This window comes from Malus domestica, chromosome 06 (assembly GCF_042453785.1).
Source record: "Malus domestica chromosome 06, GDT2T_hap1".
In the NCBI taxonomy this organism is placed as follows: Eukaryota; Viridiplantae; Streptophyta; class Magnoliopsida; order Rosales; family Rosaceae; genus Malus; species Malus domestica.
In genome coordinates, this window is record NC_091666.1 from 31,796,963 (window position 1) to 31,802,962 (window position 6,000).

At 41.5% G+C, this 6,000-nt stretch overlaps 1 pseudogene; it reads right to left on the reverse strand.

Moving 5' to 3' along the window:
• Positions 1–2,498: 2,498 nt before the first annotated feature.
• LOC103438177 (short-chain dehydrogenase TIC 32 B, chloroplastic-like) lies at positions 2,499–4,405 on the reverse strand (annotated as a pseudogene).
• Positions 4,406–6,000: the final 1,595 nt, after the last annotated feature.

The following is a 6,000-nucleotide window of genomic DNA, read 5'->3' on the forward strand; positions in this document are numbered from 1 at the left end:
CACACTGATTATTGTATTTCTGAGAGGTGAGGGAGAGAACCTCTTAATATGAGAGGGGTGAGAAGGCTTCAGAAATGGTCTCCTCTAATTGTAAGGGTGATGAGTCCTTTTATAAAATAAGGGCTCCTCACTTATTACATATTTGCCCCTTCCTTTATTACACAATTACATTTAAGTCCCCCGAGTATTTATACGAGATCTAAATACGGAAGCCCTAAGTATGGTATAAACAGTAGTCCCCCAAGTCTTCAGTCAAGAGAGTCTTTTGGCAGGAGACTTGAAATTCAGTCTATGTGTGGGCTGAAGTAACTAGATGTCGTCTTGAACTGATGCTTGGTATGCGGCGGTGCCCAATATGAAATGATGCTCAATTAGAAGTAGCACATGTTGCGAGGCTGCTTGGTTTGTGGCTTATGTTGCCTTGGTTGGCTCGGCTTGTGGCGTTGAAGGTGAGGGAGTCCATTTTATAGAATAAGGGCTCACTCCTCAATACAAAAATTATGGGCTAGAGTCGATGCTCGCAGCGAGGCAGTTGCTCACCAGGCGGTGATGTTCTCTAATGAAGGTGAGGGAGTCCCTTTTATAAAATAAGGGCTCGCTCCTCAGTACATGAATAATGGGTTAGGAGTGATGCTCGCGGCGAGGCGGTTGCTCAGCGGGCGGCGATGCTCTCTAATGAAGGTGAGGAAGTCCCTTTTATAAAATAAGGGCTCGCTCCTCTGTACATGAATAATGGGTTAGGAGTGATGCTCGTAGCGAGGCGGTTGCTTAGCTGGCGACGATGCTCTCTAACGAAGGTGAGGGAGTCCCTTTATAAAATAAGGGCTCGCTCTTCAATACATAAGTGATGGGCTAAGTCCCCCAAGTATTTTTCATGAGTGCTCTCTAATGAAAGTGAGGGAGTCCCTTTTATATAATAAGGGCTCGCTCCTCAGTACATAGATAATGGGCTAAGTCCCCCAAGTATTTTCTATGAGGCCTAGTTAAGGCCCAATATATGGTATATAGTGTAGTCCCCAAAGTCTTTGGTCAATAGAGTCTGTTGGTTGGAGACTTCAAATTGAATCTATGTATGGGCCGAAGTGGCAGTTGTTCGGAGGCGGTATTTGTATACCCTACATTGAAGCTTTGTAGGTGAAGCTTTGCAAGTGAAGTTTTGAAGCTGGAGCTCTGTAAATGAAGCTTTTGAAGCTAAAGCTTTTTGTAAATGAAGCTTTTGAAGCTAGAGCTCTGTAAATGAAGATTTTGAAGCTAGATCTTTTGTAAATGAAGCTTTTGAAGCTAGAGCTCTGTAAATGAAGTTTTTGAAGCTAGAGCTTTTGTAAATGAAGCTTTTGAAGCTGATTGACATGAGTGATGCTCATGAATATTTATGTTGATTGATATGAGTGATGCTCATGGATGTTGACATGAGTGATGCTTAAGAATGTTGACATGAGTGATGCTCATGAATGTTTATGTATGATTAATATGAGTAATGGTCATGTATAATTTGGGAGTACTGGACGTACTTTTGATCGCCTGGTTGGAGCTATTTTGGGCTTATGGGCCTTCGCCCTCCACATAACATTCCAGCCTGTTTATTTTGGGCTTTGTTTTTTTTTATTACCCTCTGATGGGGTTTATACAGATGTCTCCGAAAAATAAATCACATCATACAAAAACAAGAAAAGTAAATCACATCATTTTGGTGGGGTGTTTATTTCTTGCTTTTGCTTTTCTCTTTTCCACCACACCTTTCTTTTGCTTTTGTTTTTTTTTCTACTTTTATTATTCTGTTGCTGAGGTCTAGGTGCATTAGCCTTTGCTTTACCTTGCAGATGGCAGACAAAAGTAAAGTAAAGTTCTCTTTACTTTGCTTTATTTTGCAGATTGCAGATGGCGGGGGCATGGACTTGTCCTTCTTCTCTTTTCCTCTTTACACACAGTCACCGTCAACACCTTATTCTTCATCGCTGCCTTCACCTGATCAATCTTCGCGTTCTCCGGCAGGTTGAACCTCCTTATGAACTTTTTAAGCTAGACTCTGGCTATTGATGAATTTCTTGATTACTTGGGTCGACATGCTGTCTCGATTGGCCCAGCTTGCTTTGCCATCTGAAAATAAGCCTCAAGCTTCTTTTTCAGTGTTGCATGTTCTTGCTTCAGTCGCCTTCTACGTTTCCTGCATTACAATATTCCCTAAAATGTTGGCAGTTAACTTTCACCGTTTTGGCTCCGATGCTTGAGCTACTTCCTTTGAACTGCTACATATAGTTGTCCAACTTATGAAAATCACGAGGGTTCCTCTGTAGTGCCTGTTCTAGGTGATCATCATCATTAACCGTTGCTTTTTGGTGGCGAAAATGCATACCATATGACTGAGCCGGCTGAGTCGACGCTGACGACAACGTCGTTGTAGAGGCGGAAGCTGATATGGTGGATGGGTCCGCTGTGATCAGATCCATCAGCTTCCTCCCTGACGAGTCTACCATAGCTAAAGTTGAGATGAGGTTCTATCAAAGGAGAATCCGAGTTGAAGCCATATTTGCCATTGCCGGAGATTGCCGAAAAATGGTGGAGGAAGGGAACTTCTCAGTGTCATTCCACAGACAATGGAGGTCCGTGAGGAAGATCCGTGAGGCTCTGTGAGGAAGATCCGAGCTTGAGTTTGGGTTTTTGGATATTCGAGACGCTCCAGCTGGTGGCTTGGATCCAAGATATCAGATCATATCGCCGGAAAACCAGCCGTGAATGGCCGACAACACGTTCACGATTCGCCCTTGAACGCCGCTGGCCGCAACCGTTTCAATCATTGTGTTGAGCAACAACTTCGTCAACAGAAAATGACTGAGATAATTAGTAGCAAAGGTCATTTTGATTCCGTCGTGAACTTTCCGGCATTATTTATGAGAAAATTGAGAGGCAGTTGGAGGGACTCGAACTTAGAGGCGAAGCTCCTGACGGAAGCGGGGGAGCTGAGATCGAGAGCCATGACGATGATCTCAGAGCCGGGAAACTAGGAGGGAATTCGAGCCTTGGCGTTCTTGGCAGCTTTGAGGCTTCGAGCCGGGAGGACCAGCTTGTCCCCGTGCTTGGCTAAACTCGAGCCGTCTCAGCTCCGATATCTGACGTAGCGCCTATGATGATGGCGATGATGTGGCGGAGATCGGGGGAGGCGTCGGTGACTTACTCGGCTGTACTCTTTGAGCCGTAGCCGCTTTGTATTAAATACATACACAGACTTTGAGATGCAGATAGAGGGTTGGGAAAGAGAGAGATCTGCGAAGGTTTTTTTTTTTTTTTTTTTTGAAATAGCCCAATGAGGGAGGTTATGGGTTTTTGGTTTGTGCTGATTCACGGTGGACAGTGATGAAATTTGATGAAAAAATGAAAGAGAACCGACATAGTTTTTTTGGGTTGTGCAGATTCCTACAGACGGCGCCAAATATTGATGCACAAAACCGGAGGTCTTGGAACAACATAAATCCGACCATGAATTTGCAAGTAAGTAAATAATACAAGATGTATCGTGGTTAACCCCCAAGGTTTGGGTTACGTCCACACTGATTATTGTATTTCTGAGAGGTGAGGGAGAGAACCTCTGAATATGAGAGGGGATGTGAGAGGGGTGAGAAGGCTTCAGAAATGGTCTCCTCTAATTGTGAGGGTGATGAATCCTTTTATAGAATAAGGGCTCCTCACTTATTACATATTTGCCCCTTCCTTTATTACATAATTACATTTAAGTCACCCGAGTATTTATATGAGATCTAAATAAGGAGGCCCTAAGTATGGTATAAACACATTTAAAAGTTTTTTTCAATTAGCATTTGTTAATTGCATGAGTTTTATTTCTTTTTCTTTGTCTCTTGCCTCTTTTTCTCAACCACTTCCCTAGCCCCTACTTAAATATGAATTTTTTTTTTGGAAGACTGGAAATAAGAATAACCAGGGCAAAAGCCAACAATACAAGGAGAGTCCACAGAGGGACAAACAAAGCAATACAGAAGAAGGGCAGTGTGCAAGACAACAGTCAAGAGACGCTGCCACAAAGGCCAAGCGTCGTCCCAACACACCACCATAGCACCAACACTTATGGAGGGAAAGGAAGGCCATCCTTGTTGAGAATGTGAATCAATGAAGATAGGGGACATCTGACCCAAGTTTGATCGCACATCTCCATGTTCTTCCTCGACGCCAAAAGGTCCGCCGTCTGGTTGGCCGGTCTTGGAACCCAAGACCAGTGATAACCCTGAAAAGAGGTCCCCACTCTTAAGATATTTTGAAATATAGGGAACACTTCCCAGCTGCCATTAGAGATATCCCCATTCAAAGAGGAGACTACCTCTAAAGAATCCGATTCCGCAACAACCCAACCAAAACCAAGGTCGGCTGCCAACTCGCACCCCCTAAGCATCGCCATTGCCTCCGCAAACACCACCGACTGAGCCACAATTGCGATAATTAAATAAGCTGACAGTACTACGACATAATAATATTTTAAGACTATCTGTTTAACAACTTAATTACAATATTTAATATGTGGCTTTCAAACAAAATATTTTAGTTTGTGGAATGTTTATTCTTCTTCTTTATTTGCTTCAACTTTTGCATACAGATGCAGACACGTCTGCAATAGCTTACTTCATATCAGATTCTTGCGGGTCTTGCTTTCTGGTCATCAAAATATGCTGAATATAATGTGAAAACAACACGTTATTTTACGTAATGATCTTCTCTTGATTACTTTATCAGCTTGCTTCTATTTGACTGTCAGTCGGTCAGTAAGTTGATTTAAGGATGGCTTAAACTAATTAGCTGCTGCTCAGTTAATTTAATTTCTTCAAGATGATTTGTGTGGATGCAAATTTTTTCCTCCTCGATCTTGGACAAAATTGCACCTACAAAACAATGAACATCTTAGGTCAAGGCCAAGAACCTCACGCGCCAACGATGAATGGGGGGGTTTTGGCCGAAGAACCTTCGATGCCAAAATTAGAATTTTGAGAGAAAAGTGTTTGAGAGCTTTGGAGCATTTTAGCAAGAGTCAGGACCTAGCTTTTTGGTGAGAATGAGAGCCTATTTATAGGGATAGGGTTCTTGATTTAGGTTGAATTTAGGAGTTATGGGAATAATTGACTAATTAATTTAGCAAATAAAATTATTGCCAAATTAACTAGCTAATTAATGTGATAAAATAGGTGAATATGATGAGATCAACAAGGGTGGCCGGCCATTTGGGATTTTTGGGTAGTGGGTTATGTAATGGGGGATTAATTGGCATAATGGGTCATTTATTGGTGATTTAATGGATTAATTAGGAAATAAATCCATTAATTCACCAATTAATCTAATTTAAATGGAATGTTTGGAATGGTTACCTTGTGGAGTATATGGATGAAATAACTTTTATTTGTTACCTTCTTTAGGCATTTTCGACTTGGTTAACGGATGATTGCTCACTGCTCGTGCATAGGAATCCCGTATGCCTCAAGGGTATTTTTGTCCTCTTTTATCCAAAAATCCACGTGTCGCCTTGTGAATATTTTTGACTCCACAATTTGTTCGTTACAACTAATGAATAGCGAATCAAATGAAAATTGTCAAGCATCATAATCTCTTCCTAATACGAGGAATTTGGATCAGACCAAATCATCTTAGAAATCGATATAACACTACAATTTTTTATCTTTCTAATTACTAGGCAACTTTTTTTTTTTTCCTTTTTTTTTCTCATTTTGTAAGGGATGACAATAGGATTACGAGAGTATACTTATGAATCGGACAATGAATATATATACAGGGGAAATGTTGTACTGCACTTGATCATTCTCACACACTCTTTCACGTGCATTAATGACAAATAAAACACATAGGGTGACGTGGATATGTACGCCCATTGGTATGTAGGCGAACACGCATACTCTTATACCATAAAAGAAGTTGAGGTTGCACTTCAAAACAAAGGAATTACCTTGTCTCCGCAATGGATAAGGATGGGTTCCTCCTTAAGTCGCT